This window comes from Triticum urartu, chromosome 1A (genome assembly GCF_056163025.1).
Source record: "Triticum urartu cultivar PI428250 chromosome 1A, HENAU_Tu73, whole genome shotgun sequence".
NCBI classification, from domain to species: Eukaryota; Viridiplantae; Streptophyta; class Magnoliopsida; order Poales; family Poaceae; genus Triticum; species Triticum urartu.
This window is the reverse complement of record NC_141873.1, coordinates 17,614,367-17,637,220: the sequence shown is the minus strand read 5'-3', so window position 1 is coordinate 17,637,220 and position 22,854 is coordinate 17,614,367. Positions and strand designations below refer to the sequence as shown.

Below are 22,854 nucleotides of genomic sequence, written 5' to 3'. Positions count from 1 at the left end.
AGAGCCACGCGCGTCCACGCTGCCCGCTTGTCGCCTGCATCTGCAGCGAACTTAGAATCCGATCTTCACAACTCGTCGAGATTGCCTTCTCCTGACGTAGTGTACAATCGATCTCAACCATGCAAACAATACCGATCAACACATCAAACCTTCCTCTAGATCAACATGACCGGACTGATCTCAAACCTTGCTCATGATACCACTTGTTAGAATAAATTCGAGGCATACCGTCGATCATCCGAGGACCAAGCAATCACATGAGCAGGACACCGAGATTTGTTAACGAGGTTCACCGATATGGCTACATCCCCGGGGCTTGACTACGGGTGCTACTCCCCGTGACACTGTCACAATACCGCACACCGGCCACCCGGACGCCAGCACACGCCGCCGACTCCCCCTTGCGCGTCTGTGCTATTATGTTGGCATAGGTTACATCGCGTGTCTAGCCCCACTATATATGAGAGGCCTAGGATAAAAGTGTCCTATTAGGACACGACTTCATATCTCATGTAAACACAATAGAACTACAAATCCTACTGTAACCTACCATGTATACAATATTCGACGCAAGTCTAACAGGTTCTAGGTCCTCATCTTTTTTCTCCATGATCTAACGGGATTATATTAGTAAAATTACTCTGCAAATATCGATAGAGTGGACGTTTGATCAAGGAGGTTGTGTACTGTTCAGGTCAACCAAACCAGCCTTCTCGCCGGAGGAACTATACGAAAGCATCGTGCGTGACCATGTTCGGAAACAATCAAGCCAACTTGCGTCATCGTGGTGCCATGGTGTTGTGGACGATGGTCTGCCACCGTTATGTTGACCGGTGCGACTCGACATGCGACTTGGTGGAGTGCCTATTCTGGGACCTACGGAAGTACAACCACACGCTGGAGGAGGGTAGCATGAGTTGTTGCACACCCTGTGCCAAGTGTCGCAGCCAGCTACCGGCGATGCTGCATCACGGTGAGGTGTACACCACGGTGTACTCGCACGCCGTCATCGAGAAGCCAACAAGTATGAACCTTACAAGGCTACAACCAGGCAAAGAGGTACCAGACTACGGGGTGTGGGTGGACGGTTTTAGAGAGCCGAGCGATCTTCTCCATCTTATCCCAGTGGATAGTGAGATGGCAACGTATCTGCTGCAGGAGCTAGATGTACAAGATGGCGGCAAGCACATGTGGCCACAAAAGGCAAACAGTACGTACTACTTCCTCCGTGGCTGCTGCTAAGATTGATGCTTTATTGCTGGAGAAAACGTAGCAACAGCAGCCCATCATCCATCTCTGTTCACGTCGTTGACAGTTTGATACTCACAACAGGTACTCCCTACTTTTCAATACATGCACATAAGTATATGGATGGAACCGGGATCACGTACTACATGTATGCATCATGGCTATGTATATCTATATGGCGCTCCTAAAAATCAGTTGACTGAGACGTCGCGAAGTCTCGGTCGACTGGCCAGCCATCCGATCTACAGCAGCTTGTAGATTCATGCTGGGGCACTTTTGTCCCTTGTTTCGGCCTGTTAAGGCGTGGACCGGCCCGCTTTTGCTTTTCCCCGTTGAACCAGTGATCCCCTGTATGCTAGCGCTGCTGATGGGCTGTGGCTAGGCTGTGTTTCGCTGCGGGTTGTTTTTTTCCCTGTGTTTGTTTTGGGGCTGCATTAAAGTGAGGAAGGGGAAGCGGCCACCCCGTGGTGATTAAGAAGAGGGGAACGCCAAGTTAACTGCACTTTTTAGTGTTTAATTTCAGTTTGGTTCAGTTAGTTTAGTTCTTTTGCTTATTTATTCTGAAATAATTGTAGCGCTGTGTGAGTCAGCAACATGAGGTCCGGTCCTGGGACTGATGCTAATTGCATGTCTACTGCACTGTAGGAGTTTGTCACTGTGCCCATGTATCCAGTAGAGTAGTTGGGATTTTGTATGTCCATACTCCCCACCCCCTTTTTTTGTTTGTTTTTATCAAATATGTGATTATTAGTTTCAAGCAGAGAATCGCCCCCGTAGTTTAGACCTTTTTTTTAGGTTTGATTTTTTTTGTGAGTTCATGCACAATCGTGTCTCTCGCTCACGCGTGTCTATCGGCAATGTCGGTGTGGTGGATTTTTTGACGACGAAACTGGTTTCTTTGCTTGTTGGTAGATTCATTTACCTCGATAAATAAAGCTCCATTTTTATGTGCCACCGTCAAGTGTCAATCAGATTTTTTGCTTTTGTGCTGTTTATTTTGAGGTTCTTTCCAGTAAAGATTGTTTTACAACTAGTAGTACTAAGTTTCTTTTAGTAGGCCAAGAGACTGAAGATGAAGTTTGTTTCTTCGTTGGATTGTACTGGAAGTAGTATTTTATCAACACATTTTTTTATGCTTGTACGTACTTTACAGAGAAATTTTTACACGCCCTCTGTACATCCTCTGTACAGAGAGTATAGTGCATTTTCTTACACCCTCTGTTCTTGAGTAGGTGACAAGACAGATGTGTGTTTATGGTTTTTGCTAAGTTGACATTCTTTTTTGTTTTTTAGGATATAAACCTCTGCTAGTTTTCTTGCACACATTTTGTTCTTTTTTTAATCTGGTGAGTGCTATCATTTATACTGTTATTTACTGGGATAATTTTTGGTGTCTCAAGAAGTGCTTCTCTCATATCCCTCATACACATTACTGAAGCCATTAGTAGGAGTGATTCAATTCGCTTGTTTTGTTTTATTCTAGTCGACATTAGTAGGTCCAAGAACATGATTTTGCTGAAACATTACTTTCACGAAATCAGATCCATATTTTTCAGGATTATCTCTGAACTCAAATCCCCTCATATGTATTACTGGGCCATAACTAGGAGTTGTATAGCCCTTTTGTTTGTTTTACTTGGTTGCAACTTGATAACCCACAAGTATAGGGGATCAATTGTAGCCTCTTTCGATAAGTAAGAGTGTCGAACCCAACGAGGAGCTAAAGGTAGAACAAATATTCCCTCAAGTTCCATCAACCACCGATACAACTCTACGCACGCTTAACATTCGCTTTACCTAGAACAAGTATGAAACTAGAAGTATTTTGTAGGTGCTGTTGGATAGGTTTGCAAGATAATAAAGAGCGCGTAAATAAAAAGTAGGGGCTGTTTAGATGAAGACACAACTAAGTTAGTTTTAGTAGCGAGCTTGTTGTCATGAGAAAGTTATTTGTCCCTAGGCAATCGATAACTAGACCGGTAATCATTATTGTAATTTTATTTGAGGGAGAGGCATAAGCTAACACACTTTCTCTTGTTGGATCATATGCATTTATGATTGGAACTCTAGCAAGCATCCGCAACTACTAAAGATCATTAAGGTAAAACTCAACCATAGCATTAAAGTATCAAGTCCTCTTTATTCCCATACGCAAACAACCTACTTACTCGGGTCTGTGCTTCTGTCACTCAAGCCACCCACCATAAGTAAATCATGAACATATTGCAAACCCTACAGCGGGGATCCCTCATGCTTGCGCGACACGGAGAGCACCATAGGACAGCACCAATAATATAGCATGCAACTCAAACCAATCACGATCATCAATTAACCCATAGGACAAAACGGATCTACCTAAACATCATAGGATAGCCATACATCATTGGGAAATAATATATAGCATTGTGCACCATGTTTAAGTAGAGATTACAGCGGGTAAAAGAGGGGTTACACCGCTGCATAGAGGGGGGAGGAGTTGGTGATGACGGCGGTGAAGTTGTTGGTGTAGATTGTTGTTGTGATGATGGCCCCGGCGACATTCCGGCGCCACCGGGAGAGAGGGGGAGAGAGCCCCCCTTCTTCTTCTGCTTCTTCTTCTTCTTCTTCTTCTTCTTCCTTTACCTTCTTCCTAGATGGGAGAAGGGTTTCCCCTCTGGTCCATGGCCTCCATGGCGGCGACGGGGCGAGAGCCCCTCCGAGATTGGATCTGTCTCTCTATCTCTCTCTGTTTCTGCATTCTAGATTCTGCCCTTTCACCGTTACTTAAATTCCCAGAGATCCGTAACTCCGATTGGGCTGAACTTTGGACACGATTTTTATCCGGATATTAGATTTCTTGCGGCGAAAGAAGGGCACCAACTGCCTTAGGGGTTGGCCACCAGGGCCTAGGGCGTGCCTGACCCCCTGGGGCGCGCCCCCCTGCCTCGTGGCCCCCTCGGGCATGGTCTTGCGTTGATTCTTCTTTCCAAAAATCACATATATTCCAAAAAAAATCCCTGTCAGTTTTTATCCCGTTTGGACTCCGTTTGATATGGATATTCTGCGAAACAAAAAACATGTAACAAATAGGAACTGGCACTGGGCACTGGATCAATATGTTAGTCCCAAAAATAGTATAAAAAGTTGCCAAAAGTATATGAAAAGTTATATAGTATTGGCATGGAACAATCTAAAATTATAGATACGACGGAGACGTATCAACATCCCCAAGATTAATTCCTACTCGTCCTCGAGTAGGTAAATAATAAAAAAGATAATTTTTCATGTGGAATGCTACCTAGCATAATCTTGATCATGTAATCTAATCATGGCATGAATATTAAGGCACGAGTGATTCAAAGCAATAATCTATCATTTGACATTAAGACAATAATACTTCAATCATACTAATAAAGCAATCATGTCTTTTGAAAATAACATGGCCAAAGAAAGTTATCCCAACAAAATCATATGGTCTGGCTATGCTCCATCTTCACCACACAAAATATTCAAATCATGCACAACCCCGATGACAAGCCAAGCAATTGTTTCATACTTTTGATGTTCTCAAACCTTTTCAACTTTCACGCAGTACATGAGCGTGAGCCATGGATATAGAACTATAGGTGGAATAGAATACGATGATGGAGGTTGTGTGGAGAAGACAAAAAGGGAGAAAGTCTCACATCAACGTGGCTAATCAACGTGGCTAATCAACGGGCTATGGAGATGCCCATCAATTGATGTCAATGTGAGGAGTAGGGATTGCCATGCAACGGATGCACTAGAGCTACAAGTGTATGAAAGCTCAAACTGAAACTAAGTGGGTGTGCATCCAACTTGCTTGCTCATGAAGACCTAGGGCATTTGAGGAAGCCCATCGTTGGAATATACAAGCCAAGTTCTATAATGAAAACCACTAGTATATGAAAGTGATAACTCAACAGACTCTCTATATGAAGAACATGGTGCTACTCTGAAGCACAAGTGTGGTAAAAGCATAGTAACATTGTCCCTTCTCTTTTTTTTCTTTTTTTCTTTTTTTGTAAGCTTCTTTGGCCTCTATCTTTTTTTGGGGGGGCTTCTTTGGCCACTTTTATTTTGATCATGGGATAATGTTCTAATAATGATGATCATCACACTTTTATTTACTTACAGCTCAATATTACAACTCGATACTAGAACAAAGATATGACTCTATATGAATGCCTCCAGCGGTGTACCGGGATGTGCAATGATCTAGCGTAGCAATGACATCAAAAAATGGACAAGCCATGAAAACATCATGCTAGCTATCTTACGATCATGCAAAGCAATATGACAATGAATGCTCAAGTCATGTATATGATGATGATGGAAGTTGCATGACAATATATCTCGGAATGGCTATGGAAATGCCATAATAGGTAGGTATGGTGGTTGTTTTGAGGAAGATATAAGGAGGCTTATGTGTGATAGAGTGTATTGTATCACAGGGTTTGGATGCACCGGCGGAGTTTGCACCGACTCTCGAGGTGAGAAATGGCAATGCACAGTACCGAAGAGGCTAGCAATGATGGAAGGGTGAGAGTGCACATAATCCATGGACTCAACATTAGTCACAAAGAACTCACATAATTATTGCAAAAATCTATTAGTCATCGAAACAAAGTACTACACGCATGTTCCTAGGGGGATAGATTGGTAGTAAAAGACCATCGCTCGTCCCCGACCGCCACTCATAAGGAAGACAATCAATAAATACCTCATGCTCCAACTTCGTTACATAACGGTTCACCATACGTGCACCCTACGGGAATTACAAACTTCAACACAATTATTTCTACAATCCACAACTACCCACTAGCATGACTCTAATATCACCATCTTTATATCGCCAAACTATTGCAAGGAATCAAACATATCATATTCAGTGATCTACAGGTTTTATGTATGATTTTATGACTAACCCATGTGAATGATCAATTCATGTCATCTCTCTAAATAGATATAAGTGAAGCAAGAGAGTTTAATTCTTCTACAAAAGATATGCCCACGCTCTAAGAAATATAAGTGAAGCAAAAGAGCATTCTACAAATGGCAGTTTTCTATGTGAAGACAAAACAAGCAATCCAAACTTCAAATGATATAACTGAAGCACATCAAGCATTCTATAGTGGTTGTTTGGATAGTGAATATTAGCCTTGGGTTTTAGGAAAACAAGTTTTAAGCTGATTTTTTGCTAAACTGTATTACTTATTTTTCTGTGCATAATCGATTCAAGGAAAACTTTGTTTGGGTGAAGGAAAGCCTGAAACCAGCGTACATAGATCCTTGTTTGGAGACCGATCGGCTGCAACTATTCCCTCTCTTCCAGAAAAAAATATTTGTATTTTCTACGTATTCTTCTACCTGTGAGCTGGTGGCCTTTCCAAAGCCAGCCACTTTCTTCAATCTGGCCGGACAGCAGCTTCCAAATCTCCGTTTCATCGTCGCCGTTGCCTCCTGTCACCAACACCACTTCCAAGCGGCTCCCCTCTTTGTGTCCAGTTACTCCTTCGTCCCCAACTCATAGAAGCTACAGCTCGCCTACACTCTGGCTTTGATGACACGACGCACGCGCGACGCCGGCAGTGGATTTCCACGGCTCCTGCAGGGGTGCCCTACGACTTTTGTAGTGGGCCCACCGGAGCCCAAGAAGAAGGACATGTACGTCGGCCTCGCCTGCGTCGTCGTCAAGGGCAAGCTCATGGATGCTCTGCACCGTCCTTGGCACCTTCGTCCTCATCGGCGATGGAAAAAACGGCGCGTGGAGGTTGCTGCGGGAAGGAATAGTTGGCGCCAATGTGTTTGTTGAGGAACGAGCGGAGAGGAACAAGTCAGTTACGAAGAGTTTTCTGTAATCTTGTTTTCTGAAAAACGACTATTAGACGTTTTTGATAAAACCTACTTTCCTGGCTTTGTGAAAACAGAATTTTAGTTATTCACGTTTTTGTTGGAGGGTCCAAACATGGTTTTAGTTTGTTAGACAGTTATATGAGTTCACGGAAAACTGGTTTGGCTAATCCCACGTATCCAAACAAGGCCATAAAGCCATACTCAAAAGATATAAGTGAAGTGCAATGAGCATTCTATAAATCAACAAAGGACTATCTCATACCAGCACGGTGCATCAAAGAAAAGTGGAAACTAAATGCAAAAGACGCTCCAAGATTTGCACATATCATGTGACGAATAAAAATATAGCTCAAGGTAAAATTAAGGATGATTGTTAGAAGAAAGAGGGGTTGCCTTCCGGGGCATCCCCAAGCTTGGTTGCTTGGGAGTCCTTGAATATTTCCTTGGGGTGCCTCGGGCATCCCCAAGCTTAGGCTCTTGCCACTCCTTATTCCTTCATCCATCGTGATCTCTCCCAAAACTTGAAAACTTCAATCACACAAAACTTAACGGAAAGTTCGGTAAGATCCATTAGTATAATAAAGCACATCACTACTCTAAGTACTATTGCAAACCTATTCATATTTTGTTTTTTCATTGTAGCTACTGTAATATAACTTTTCCATGGCTTAATCCATTGATAGAAATTGATAGTTTCATAAAAAAAAATCAAACTATGCATCAAAAACAGAATCTGTCTTAAATACGACAATCTGTAGTAATCTGAACATTCACCATACCTCTGGTACTCCAAAACTTCTTCCAAAATTAGGAAAAATGAAAAATTTGTATATAAAGACAGTGCAAAAAGTTTGAGAACCGTTTGACATTCCAGTAAAAAATGTAAAATCGTGCACTATAGCCAATGTTTCTGTTCTGCACCGCACAAACCAACAAGCAATGTAAACATCCTAAAGGCAAATCTTGGCACATTATTTTTATAATACAATGGAATTGTACAAGGGGATAATTATTTTTGTTGAAAAGTTTCTGTAATCAAGATTCACATTCGTGAGCATTAACAAAGTTCAAGGAGCTCCCCCACTTCAACAATGCTTGTCTCTCTCACTTTCACTTTCCTTTTTGAAAAGCTTTGGGTTCCCCTCTTTTTTTAAAAACTTTATAAAAGCACTCAACAGAAATAAATGACTCTCTAAAACTTCCGGGTTGTCTCCCTGGAAGCGCTTTCTTTAAAGCCATTAAGCTAGGCATAAAGTGCTTAAGTAATGAATCCACCCAGATCCCAAGGTATATCAAAGCCAATTTGAATCAACAATGATTTGTAATTTAGTAGTGAGCACAAACTAACATATATCAAGCAATGACGAAGTCTAACTCTCTCCCTATGCATCGGCATGTCATACAAGAACAATTCATGCACATCAAGTAAAGGCCAATACATAGCATAAGCAGTTTCTTGCAAATCTATCGTGTTGGAAACATAAAGAGGCGGAGATGTAGTTCCTCTCTCATAATAATTGCAAGTAGGAGCAGCAAGCACATGCATATTATATCTATAAAAATCATCATGTGTAGCAGTGAAGCGCAACCCATCAATATAATCCTTAATAAGGGCAAACTTCTCTGATATAGTGTAGTCAGGAGAATTCAAATAGATAATAGGACTATCATGCGTGGGTGCAATAGCAACAATTTCATGTTTAACATAAGGAACTATAGCAAGTTCATCTCCATAAGCATAATTCATATTGGCATCTTGGCCACAAGCATAGCAAGCGTCATCAAAAAGGGATATTTCAAAAGAATCAACGGGATCATAACAATCATCCTTCGGTAAGCACGAAGGGAAATTAAACAATGTATGAGTTAAAGAGTTAATCTCATTAGAAGGTGGGCACGGGCAGCTAATCCACTCTTCCTCCTTTTGTTCTTCGCTCTCCTCATCATCTTTTTCATCCAATGAGCTCACAGTTTTATCAATTTCTTCTTCCATAGACTCCTGCAAAATATTAGCCTCTTCTTGGACAGCGGAGACTCTCTCAATAAAATCATAAATATCGGAATTGAATTCATAATTTTCATAGCAATATTGAAGTATAGCAAAATTTTCACACTCTTTAAACAGCATCATCAAGATTTTCACACTCTTTAAACAGAGATTCAATTTCATAAGCACACATAAAAGCAACGAATTCTTCTGTTCGTTCCACATCATACTAATCATATATACCATTAGCATATGAAGCTAATGTTTCATTATCATTAAATTCGCATGAAAAGGGAAGGTGTGAAGCCTTCATCCTAGAGCAACAAGTATAATCATATCTCAAGCATAGTTGTCGAGCATACCAATGAAACATATAAATTTGATCCCATAATAGTTTCCCTTTTGAGTCAAGTGATAATTCTTAAAGTATTCACGTTGATCCAACGTTACCCCCATTATAAAGTTGAATGGGGTTTTCTTGGGATTATCAAAGTAGTACATAATATCTTTCACATAATGAGCATCGAGGGTTTTAGAAGGTTCCCCATCTCCATGAGTAGCAAGTAAACCTATTTTTTTGGTATTTCGTGTTCCATATCCATAACTAAAGATAGAGAACAACTTAGAACACCAAATAAAAGTTACTTAGTGATAAAGCAAACAAGCACACACGAGAATATTCACCCCACGCTATTGCTCCCCGGCAACGGCGCCAGAAAAAGGTCTTGATAACCCACAAGTATAGGGGATCAATTGTAGCCTCTTTCGATAAGTAAGAGTTTCGAACCCAACGAGGAGCTAAAGGTAGAACAAATGTTCCCTCAAGTTCTATCGACCACCGATACAACTCTACGCACGCTTAATGTTCGCTTTACCTAGAACAAGTATGAAACTAGAAGTATTTTGTAGGTGATGCTGCAAAGGTTTGCAAGATAATAAAGAGCGCGTAAATAAAAAGTAGGGGCTGTTTAGATGAAGACACAACTAAGTTAGTTTTAGTAGAGAGCTTGTTGTCGTGAGAAAGTTATTTGTCCCTAGGCAATCGATAACTAGACCGGTAATCATTATTGCAGTTTTATTTGAGGGAGAGACATAAGCTAACACACTTTATCTTCTTGGATCATATGCACTTATGATTGGAACTCTAGCAAGCATCCGCGGCTACTAAAGATCTTAAGGTAAAAACCCAACCATAGCATTAAAGTATCAAGTCCTCTTTATTCCCATACGCAAACAACCTACTTACTCGGGTCTGTGCTTCTGTCACTCACGCCACCCACCATAAGTAAATCATGAACATATTGCACACCCTACAGCGGGGATCCCTCACGCTTGCGCTACACGGAGAGCGCCATAGGACATCACCAATAATAAAACAAGCAACTCAAACCAATCACGATCATCAATTAACCCATAGGACAAAATGGATCTACTCAAACATCATAGGATAGCCATACATCATTGGGAAATAATATATAGTGTTGAGCATCATGTTTAAGTAGAGATTACAGTGGGTAAAAGAGGGGTTACACCGCTGCATAGAGGGGCGAAGAGTTGGTGATGACGGCGGTGAAGTTGTTGGTGTAGATTGTTGTCGTGATGATGGCCTCGGCGGCGTTCCAGTGCCACCGGGAGAGAGGTGGAGAGAGCCGCCCTTCTTCTTCTTCCTTGACCTTCTCCCTAGATGGGAGAAGGGTTTCCCCTCTGGTCCATGGCCTCCATGGTGGCGGAGGGGCTAGAGCCCCTCCGAGATTGGATCTGTCTCTCTGTTTCTACGTTCCAGATTCTGCCCTTTCACCATTTCTTAAATTTCCGGAGATCCATAACTCCGATTGGGCTGAATTTTGGACACGAGTTTTATCCGGATATTAGCTTTCTTAAGGCGAAAGATGGGCACCAACCGACTTACGGTGTAGCCACGAGGGCCCAGAGCGCGCCTGACCCCCTGGGGCTACATCGAGAGAGATGGAGCCTAGTTGCATGTCCCACACTAGACGCGTAACTGCATGTCTTCTAACTTGGTCGCAACTGCATGTCTTATAACTTGGTTACAACTCAACTTTCATTTTTTTTGTGCAGGGAGAGGCGCCAGTTGCATGTCCCACAATGGGCATAGAACTCCATGTCTTCTAACTTGGTCGCAACTGGGAGGACCTTAGTTTTTTCGGAGGGGACGGCGTAGAGAGAGATGGGGCCTAGTTGCATGCCCCACACGAGGCACGCAACTGCATGTCTTCTAATTTGGTCGCAACTACATGTCTTATAACTTGGTTGCAACTCGACATCCATTTTTTGTTGTACGGAGAGAGGCGCCAATTGCATGTCCCACAACGGGCAAGCAACTACATGTCTTTGAGCATGGTCGCAGCTACATGTCTTATAACTTGGTTGCAACTCAACTTCCATTTTTTTGTACAGAGAGAGGCACCAGTTGCATGTCCCACACTAGGCACGCAACTGCATGTCTTCGATCATGGTCGCAACTGCATGTCTTATAACTTGGTTGCAACTCGACTTCCATTTTTGTTATGCGGGGAGAGGCGCTAGTTGCATGTCCCACAATGGACACGCAACTCCATGTCTTCTAACTTGGTCACAACTAGGATGACCTTTGTTTGGTCGGAGGGGGGCGATGTCGAGAGAGATGGGGCCCAGTTGCATGCCCCATTCTAAGCACGCAATTTCATGTTTTCTAAATTGGTCGCAACTGCATGTGTTATAACTTGGTTGCAACTCGATTTTTATTTTTGTTGTACGGGGAGGGACGCCGGTTGTAACTTAGTGTCTTCTAACTTATTTGCAACTAGGCACCTTTGTTTTGTCGGAGGGGTGGCAACAAGAGAGAGGGGGGCAACCGGGCACCTTTGTTTTGTCGGAGGGACGACAACAAGAGAGAGGGGTGCAACTAGTCATGCAATTGCAAGCGTTTTCCCCTAGACAATAACTGCATGTCTTTTACAAATATTTATCGCAACTAGACTTTTTTTGCTTGGTCGGAAGGGGGGCGGCTCCCCCGTGAATCCCCTACCCTCGCTATGTGTCACACGAGCACCAGAACACCCCCGTTTTCTGACATGCCCGCAAACACAAATCAAGCACCCGATCTCACAACCAGATTGTGTTTTTTTTCTTATTCTTTGAAATCATACACATCTTTTCCTTTTTCTTTTTGCATTTTATTGTTTTTCCAAGGATGAAGAAAAAATTTAATTTTTTTTATCTGATTCTGACAGCGGAGCTCATTTTCTCAACAAAAAAGGAGCATATTAACAGAGAGAATAGTTACTTGTCCAGATCGTCAGGCACATTTTTAATGTTGTTGTGAAGGGAGTTTGCTAGTAGGCACGCAACTGCAAGCTTCGCCCCGACACAATTGCATGTACGTCTGCTGATTGCAACTCCAACTCAGTACTGTTCTGTCCAGATGAAGGAAGGCAATTGTAGTTGCTACTATGCACGCAAGTGCAAGCGTCACTCGTCTATAATTGCATGTCTTCAAAGAGAGTGCAACTCTTTATTATTCTGTGAGGGATGAGGGAAGATTCAAATCCTTATTTTAAATATATTCCAACAAACTTAATTGTTTTTCTTTTTTTATATTTGCCATCGGGTGGCACACACGTCGGCCACATGAGTTGCTTGGCCGTCTAAGTCGGCCACATGAGTTGTTTGGCCGTCTACCCAGTTGCACACATGTCATCCGCATGCAATTGCGTGTCCTTGATTGAACAGAATTACATGTCACACACAATTTCATGTCATTTGCTTCAAAATAATATTGATACCCATTTGCACACTAGTGGGCCGCATATAGTTATTCGTCGGTCACAGACAATTAAATTGTCTTCTTCTTTTATATTTTGTTTGTTTTTTCTTTGTTGCATTAAATATTTCATTATCATTTAAAAATACAAAAAAATTGTAAAAAAAGATTAAAAACAAGATGACACAAAAAGAAGGAACAGAGCATTAGCAATGCTAGCGTAAAAATAGGGTTCAGCATCCAGTGACACGAGGCGTCTCTAACAATAGTATCACATGGCATTCGGCGGCCAATGATGCACATTAGCACAAGTGGCGTCATCTCTGCTTTTCATATGCTCAATTTTTTGTACTACTCACGTCCTGATAGTCATGTATTCCTTGCTATCTTGGCGTGAAAATAAATTCATTGTATCTTTGCTTCTGCTAATGTACCTCTTTAGTTGCCATCTTACATATTTTATATTATTGTGCATGAATCTCTATAATCTCGCATTTCATGTTTGCATTTAGTTAAGTTGACATATATTTGATGGAATTAGTCATGAATGGAAGTGCAGACTGAAAAGTGTCTGCAACAATATTGTGATTTATGTTACTGGAAATACCATACATGATTTTATCATTTTTCAGGTGTGTACTCAACCGTTCTGTTGGCAACGGATTTTATATCCGGACTGTTATACAAAAATTAATAATGGAGCATTCATGGACAATGTACTTGCTTGGCACGATATTTCCAGGTAGTAGTTACTCAAATGAGAAGTACATGGATGAACCTGGGTACATATGAACCCATTTTGGAAAACACATTTCTAAATTCTAAAAAAATCTGAAAAAAAATTGCATGGGTACGTCTCCTTGTTTTATATGCGTGCATAAAGTTTCACGGAAAAATAACTTTTTTTATGGCCTGTGCAAAAAAGACAAAACATTATGTCGTGAAACACTATTTAGTAGCACTGAAATTTGTCTTTTTTGCAGAGGCAAAACAACAAGACATTTTTTCATAAAACTTTGTGCGGTGCACACACATTTGCGAACTTGTATGCGTGATATTTTCTTTTGATTTTTTTGACATTTTAAAACGTGCTTAAAATGCATTTTATGAAAAGTGGGTGCATATGCCCATGGGTTCAGATGGTGCCCTCTCTTACTCAAATATCATATTTTTGTGTGTGTTATGTTTTTCCCTTTCATTTTGATCTAATGATATAATTGATGACCCAGTATTATTCTATGTACAGTTGTGGAAATGCACATGGAAAAGATCAGCAAAAAGTTTAGGATGCCTCCGACTTACTGAAATGATCAATGATGTTGTTACTTTATTGATTTGTTTGTGCTATGCACATACGTGCTGGGACTTGGAACATGATTGTATCTACTATCTATATAAGAGATTGGACCATTGATACTCTGAACAATACCATATGTAGCCTTCTAACCTGTATAACATGCACCTCATAACTTCCTTATCTGATATTTTGACGTAATTAATTTAGTTGTCCAGTTTTTCTGCACATTAGACTGAAAGTTGTATCAAATTTGTATGTTAATTGTCTTCTTAGTATCCTCATAAATTTTGTAATAATAGTTATTAGAGAAAATACTTGTGGTTGACAAAAAAATTCTTCGCCGCAGCAAATGGTGGTGCTTCTAGAATTTTTACTATTATATTTTGCTACTATATTTCTAAAGTTCTTGGATGCATATATGAATTTTTGCACACTGTTGGCTAATGTTTTCCCCTTTCTCTACCATAACCGGAGCATGAAAATGAAGATGATGCGGACAGTGTCATCCGGATCCTATTTTTTTAGATTTAGGCATGTATTCGTTCCTTCCTCATTCTTAACATTAAAAAGTTTGTCCGCTTACCCTCTAATTGATTATATAGACTCTGTATTACATGAAAACAACTTCATGCATATTAAGCAATTTTGGGTTTATGTTAAATAATTATTCTCTCAGTAAGCGAAGCAAATGAATAGTCAGACTGATCTTTTTCCTTGAATTGAGAATATATTTTTAACCATTCTCTCATGAATGATGTTGCTAATTCTGATGTCATTTTTTCCGAATAAATACATAACAAAACAAATATCTTACGAAAACAATAATATCTTACTGAATCCCCTTTGAGTTGTTTACGTATTGATATAGATATTCTTACTTATTATTCACTGAAGATTTTTATAATGTTGCTGAATTATTTAGATTCAACAATCAAATTCCCTATACTTGAAAACAATGCTCTTGGCAGTGATAATATACTCAAATATCTTATAAGGCCTTAAAGAATGAACTATAGCTTTTCAAAAACAATGCTCTTGGCAGTGATAATATTCACTGAGGATTTTGATAATGTTGCTGAGGTATTTGAATATATATATTTCATATATTCCAACTCATTAAAAAATTGTTTTAAAATCCATGTTTCCCTGAAAGTTGCTAAACCGTGCAGCTGCACGGGTTGATGACTAGTAAATATAAGCATGAACTTGCATTGCATATTATTTCCACTAATGCATCAAATTTCGTGTGTATACAACAAATTCTCACGGGATGTCGCACATTGACGAGGAAAAAATTATTGGTTTTATGCAACATGTTAGCCAACATTTACGGCATTGCAAAAAACACTTGCAACACGAAGGCAACATGTGCGACAGAGAACCCTGAGTCGTCACTGCATATCGCCTGAGTGAAAACGCATTTGTAGCATTGAAAATCCATATATTACTAACTTTCATTTCCTAGTAGCAAACCCATTGGGTCTGCCTCATGGGCGGCAAAATCGACTCGATGGTGCCTCATTGACATAATATAGGGTGACATTGAACCCAATCCCATGTAGCCCATTGCCTTCGTCGGAGCTTGGTGTCGTGCCCTCAAGCTCCAAGGCACTGAAACTAGATTCCCGAAAGAAAAAATAGTCCAAAAACCACGTGGAAAAAATTGTTTCCGAAAAAACCCCAAAAGGAAAACCCCTACCGATACCCCTATCACCACTCGCTACGAGCGATATATAGCAGTTGCCATGCTTCAACGCATGGGGCAAGCCCTGGCCCTAAAATGTACAAGAGTATGCGTATACTAGTTCGTCCAAATGACACAATTTTAAAAGATCCACCATCCCATGGCCCATGGTAGGCCACCCTTGGTCGATTTCATGGCCCACCCTACAAGGGTTGATGAGTTGTGACTGCAATAGGGTTACACATTTGAGTAGCTATCTTTTGGCAACTTGAGATGATCATCCATATACTACAATGTTTCTAAGGAGGCATCAATGAAATGTTTTTCTAATTTTTGCTGAATGTTGAAAGTACACAAGAGCAATGGAGTATCCATAACCTTTTTTCTGTATGACCTAACCGAGCAGCACATCTATGACAAAGTAATTAAATAATAGTTCCACCAAAGCAATCAATAAATAATAAGTCGTATTGCTGGGCACTAGGACACTTGCACCCCATTAACATATGAGGCTGACAACGGGTGTCTTGAGATGATGTCGGTAGCATCAGAGAAGAGGGCAACGCGCCCTAGGGTCAGGATTTCCTGGCTGCCTGGTCGGTTTATAAATGTCCATGTAGGTTTATAAATGTATTAACGTCATTAAAAAATCATGCATTTTAAAAAAAATCATGCAATGTAGAAAAATGTTCAACTATTATATAAAATATTCGTACAAATTTTAAAAGTGTTCATGACTTTAAAAAGATGTCATATAGTGTTACAATAACCCATAAACAACATAAAAATGTTCAAGTAGTTTTCTATATTCTTATATATTTTTTGAAAAATAGAAATGAAAATTAAAAATAAAATAAAAAATAAAAGGGAATACCGTAGAAAAAATATAATATAAGTAAAGGAAAAAAGGGTAAAACAAACAGAACCCGATTCGTGAAAAAACCTACCAAAACCACGAAAAAACTTGTTCCCTCCCAAAAAAATAAATGGCCCTTGAAACCCCAGCCCATAGGCGAGCACCTGCTATTGCCGGTCTCTTTCAATTAACGGCTGGGGAGAGCCCATGGGCAGGGACTGGTCTAGCCCTAAAATGTAAGAGAACATGTGTGTACTAGTTGGCCCAAATTACTCAAATGTCCAATACCCCATGGTCCATGGAAGCCCCATGAATCCGTCCCAGAATCGGTGTGGAGTAATGCGGTAGGATTACACCTTTAGTAGACAACCTAAAGCGATCAGGACGTGGAGTTTGTGAGCTCGAGCTCACATAAGATCGGGTCAACAGTAAAATCTGAAAAAATAGTAAATAAAAAGAACTGGTTTTTCTTTTCAAGAAGCCTTGATTTTTTTCTACATGTTTGCAAAATTTAATGATGAAATTACACTTGTGGAGGTGTTGGTGAAAAATATAAAATCGATGCTCTAAAAAGAGAGTTTATGGAAGCATTTTGGAGCATCAAATTTATTTTTTTCGTCCATACCTCTACAAATGTGATTCCATCACAAAAATGTGCATGCGTACAAAAAATGTCAATGTTTCTTCGAACAAAAAACAGATTTTTTTGAATTCGTCTACTTTTTTTTTGAAATTCATTGTTCACTTGGGATCATATGAGCTCCAGCTCACAATAGTACTTTTGAAGCGATCATCCATATTTTATTTTATTTTACGGATGAGGCGACCATTCATATACCACCATCCTTCCAAAAGCGTGCATGCTTTTGTTATTCTGGCATAATAATGTCGAAATTACACAAGAGCTATATATAGATTAACTATAACCCGGCCGAGCAGCACATGTACCACAGATTTATTCTATAGCAAGTGGTAGTGATAGAGAATTGGATATATGCGCAACAGTGAACGGTGCGTATCTAGGAGTTGCACTACACGCCGGGGCATGTTATTAAGCTTAGCCGACCACCGGGGTCCTGACGACGACACCGGTGGCGTTAGAGACGAGAATGACGCGATTAGGGTCGGGCTCCCCTGGCCGCCTGATTGGTCCCTCGACTACGGCCACCGCGACGTCGGGCCTGTCCCCGTTGATCAGGAGCGCCGCCGTGGCCACAGGCAGCCCTACCGCCTCGGGCCACGACGACTTCGAGCCCCTGCCTACACCTGTGAGCTCCGCTGTTCCCATAGTTTCAAGGAGGACGTACTTGTGATCTGCGGTTGTGGGATGTGAAATCTGGGATCTGGCGGTATTTGTAGGAGCATTTGCAACCGAGTAAAAGCATCGCATGCGCCGCCCTCACTTGGTGGAGCTTGTCCCGACCGTATTTTTCAGGGGCACATCGTGCGCACCATCAACGAGTACAGGAATCAACGTTCCTAAGTGTCTATGCGGCAATATAACTGTGTGGGCTAGCTAGCATTATCTTTTAGGGAAGACCAAGTCGTTGTGGTAATTAAGTGAAGCATGACAACAAGCATGACCAACACATACCTACAACAAGCCAAATATGACAACAAGCATGACCCCTATAAATACTGCCCCGTTGCTAACTTGTGAATACATAAAACTTATTTTGTATGGGTTAGCACTCAGCATAATTTATCTGTGACAGGCATAAATACTGCCCCGTTGCCAAGTCATACCTTCCATACCAGTGGCGGGTATTCCATAGCACCCACCAATGCTCATTTTCAGCACGCGGACAATTTTTGAAGAGTTCACCTGTTGCGGGTGATTATTTCCGCCCTCTGCTGTTGTGGAGAGCAGTGGCGGTTTGTTTTATTACTTGCCACTGCTATTTTGAAAAGGAAGCAGTGGCGGGTCTGTTTTTACCCGCTGCCGCTTCCTTTCAAAAATAGCAATGTCAGGTGCCTGTTTATACCCGCCACTAATTTGAGGCCACCTATAAGCTTTTTTTCTAGTAGTGAGATGGGTGAGCAGGGGGTAGCAGTCGGATAAGGAGGAGGAGGCAGAGGAGCAGTAGCAGGCGGAGCCCCAGCCAATGGAGGAGGTGACGGCGGAGCCGACCGGCTGCGTGCTTCGCCATGGAGGACACCATGGGGGAGTACGAGGCCACGGAAGCGGCGGAGATGACAAAGCAGTCTGTCATCCCCAAGCCCATCCAGGACGAGGTCTATGTGGAGGCCAACCGGCATTTAGCCCATCAGTAGAGGGCGGAGATACGTCATGTCAACTGCCCCAACGCCCGACTTCCACCGACATTGGTTCAAGATTGAGGATTTATTTATTATAGAGAATTTACCTTTGATTTATTTCTTTTATTTCTGGTGGAGTGGTGGATGCAAAGCGACCATTAGATTTGCATTGTGATTCGTGCGTCATGTGAGTTGCAAGAGGGTTGCAACCGAGTGTTTCTCAGTTTGCTACTAAGCCTGGTCATAGTGGGAGTAACTTAGCAAATAACTCAGCGCATTTCAAGACAAGTTTGCTTATGTGGCATAGAGTTAATGAGGAGAGAGGCGTTTGGAGTAACATAATATGTTACTGTAACATAACGCAATCCAAAGCAAAATGAGTCTATAATGTAATAAATGATATCATCTATGATACTACTTGTATGTTACTTTGCACTATGAAGGTAGTAACAAGGACTAGTGTCATATGCATGACACTAGTCTAAGTTACTCCCCACTATGACTAGCCTAAGGAAAGGTGTCTTTGACTGTCTGATTTGCCTCGTGATTCATGTTGACACGGAGTTGCAACCAGTCACTCCCCAAAACTTAACCTAAGTGGAAAAGAGAGAATCTTAAACTTTTTTTACCCTAGAAAAAACTTAACTATATTTGGGCAAAATAACTGAACTTTTTTTGAGACACCAAAAAAAACCTAAATTGCTTTTGAGAAAACTAAAACTAAATAAAACTTAACCTTTTTTAACTTAACTGTGCTTTTTTTTAACAACTTAGGCCTGCTAGGCCCAGTTTGCCAAAGGATATGATGGTTTCGCCTCTCCTAAATTGCAGTGCTCATCTCCCCTTTGATGCCGATTGGATGGGGATGCCGATGCCGCACAAGAGGCGCCGCCGCCGGAGGAGGCCTCTTGAAGGAGTGTCTCGACGGCGTCTTGGTGAAGGTGGCGCGTCGTTGTTGTCTGGATCCCTTGTCGATTCCGAATCTGATAGAAGCAGCCGTGTGGATGGAGTCTCTCCGCCGCCCAGATTCCCCGACGAGCCTGTTATGTCCAGGTACGACGAAATTATCGCCTCGCGCCTCGCCCAATTGCAATTACCTCGCTGGTTTGTCAAACATCCCTTCACGTGAAATCCTGGAAGCCCTTACCCGTAAATCTTTCCACGATAATGAGTCGCGAGCTGCTCTAGTACAATATCAAATCCAGTGTTTCTTGAACGAGGCCCAGGAGGGACGACGAGACAGAGATTCGCAAGAAAAATCTGCTGATTCGGCCATCGTTGTTGCTGAACCGGCCAATGACGCTATCACGAAGCAGCAACACATAAGCGACTGTGAAAAGCTAGCGGCTCGCATGACTGAAATTGAGACTTACACCGAACTGGACCAAGAGGAGACCAACAAGCTCCATCTCAAGTATGCGCTTTATCGCATCAAAGCTTGCCTGGTTAGTTAGTTAGTCCCATATCAATATAATGCTCCTATCGTTCTGTTCACAATTGATTGATCTATCAATGCTTCATGAAAAATTATTATGCCTTCTTATGTATGTACTTACTCCATCTGTGTACGTAGCTGTTGAAAGGAAAGCCGGTTGACGAGCTGGATGATGCTGCTGCATTGGAACGCAAGTACCCTCCAGAGCTAATCGTGAAGAACGACTACTTCTTTCACTACGTCGTAGATGGCTTCTTTGGTTGGTATTTTGATTCTGAACTCTGTTACAAACAGTCCTTGAACGACTACCAGTGGCTAGTCATTTTCAATGATGTAAGTGTCATTACCGTATTCGCTGCACTTATTTATGTAATGCATCTACATTTAATATGTACAAATGCAGTCGCTAACGGGTTTCATATTGATTTGCCCTTTGAATGGACAATAGCAAAAAATTGCTTAATATGAAAGTAACTTCTTTGTAGCTTGACTTTTAAGTCTGAGTTTAAGAGGCATACATAAGGTCCTTGGACAAACTCAACACTAAAACTAAGAAAATTGCAGCATTTGGAGATTAAGCACATATTAGAATATGGGTTCTTTTAATAAATTAGCGGGGTCTTTCAGTTAAAATCAAACAGAGATTAATTTTCAATTTTTATTTGGATGGAACAAGTCCTAAAACCTCAGTTGGGTGCACATGCTATAGGCTGCTCCCAGAATACAACTACTATCCTGTTTTCGTACGCATAAACAAAGTTTGCCCCTTTTTTCGAGTCCCCGTATATTTTTGACACGTTCAAGTACTATGTGTTATTTGGCTCTTCTCGAACTTCATAAGTACTCTAATCAGTACTCTTAAGAGCATCCTGTTCGCTTATGTTCAGTGCTTGTTATCCTCAGGACAGCTGAACTATGTCGTTTTCCTGTTGTTTTACTCGGATGCAGGGTGGCGCTGAGTATACAAGTTGGAGTAGATACCGAGCATTTTATAGCACCCCTGACGCTGATAGAGATTATCTCCAATACTAGGAAACAATTGTGAAGGAAATTAATGTATGCCTTTTGGAATGATCAGCTAGTTCAAGTTTAGAACTTTGTTCAGTATTTTTGTTTTCTTGGACTAACAATGTTTGTTCTTGACAGTGGCTTGAACAGTATTTGCTGACAAATGAGTCGTCTATTGAGGTATGCATATTTGACCTCTCAAAACCATGAAATTGCAAAAAATCTCTATATAAATGTTGCACCACCACAATAACTTATCTGTTCTATTATTTAGTGGGCGCGTATACATTCAAAGGCCACATTCCAAGCATGTAGGATCGCAGCTAGGTTTCAGAACATGACTCTGGAACTAGCAGCTGTTGGTTTGCATGTAGAATTCCTCTATCCCTTGCTCAGTTAGATATTCGGCCCTTGTTATAGTTGTATTTAACAATTGCATTCTTTCGGTTCAATTCAGGAGTATATATGGGATGCACGCATGAATCTCATGTTTGAGAAAGATCGTGATGGTGTCTTCTATCAGATTTGGAAGCGGGTCAATGATAATCATCAGGTCAGCGCTGCACATCAGCCTTTTCAAAACACAACATTGTTATTTTACTGATGATTGTGTTTTGTGAATACTTTCTCTCTACTTATGCTTGGTGATGTTATTTATTTTTCCCTTGGACAATGTTCAGCTGAGTTTCAGAGATGCTCTTGAGCAAGTTTATGGTGAAAACTTGTATTCAGCACACGACCGCAGTATGAAGTATGAGCTGAATTACGGTGATTCCAACATGGAGCGTGTTGTAGGTTTTTTGTTCCACAGGCGTTCTATATGTGATTGCTTCTGTTATAAATCAATATATTCTTTTACAATGCAAATTGATTTGGTCTTCTTTCTTTGTAGTTTGCTCGGTGCACAAAAGGCATTAGTGACAGTGTAAGTATAGTATGGCGTTGTCTTAGCATCCATTGGTTCCTGTTATATTCTCGTGTGATTTCTTTCTTTTGTGTCTCTATAGGTTCCAGAATATAAAGCCCGTGAGCTTATTGCACAAGAAATTCGTTGGACGGTATGTTTGTTGGGTAGATATTGTCAAACAACATCGTATCCACTTGAAATTTTTTATGTAGTATCTTACTCTTCCCATTTTCAGAGTTTGTGTTCTGGAACGTATGAGCAGTATGCCAGGAAGAAGCTGAAGATTGCAGAACTCATAGGATTAATTCCCAAGGACAAGATAGTAGCTGCATAGTTGTGTTTGCTAAGATAGCACCTGTGTATATGTGTTGGTAATGTCTTGCCGCTGGTTCCATAAAGATTCCAAGGCTGCATTATTCATCTTGCATTGATTAGTTGTGTCTCCAATTTATTACATACTGTAGAGCAAACTGTTCAAATGTCATCATGAAATGAACAAATTCAATTGGTGGAAAATCCTCGTTGAGACATTTCCACACAAGTCCTGTGCGAAA

The 22,854-nt window shown here is 41.1% G+C and overlaps 1 pseudogene; it reads left to right on the top strand.

The window, feature by feature from the left end:
* Positions 1-19,809: 19,809 nt before the first annotated feature.
* Positions 19,810-22,634, top strand: LOC147988475 (uncharacterized; annotated as a pseudogene).
* The last annotated feature ends 220 nt before the right edge of the window (positions 22,635-22,854 follow it).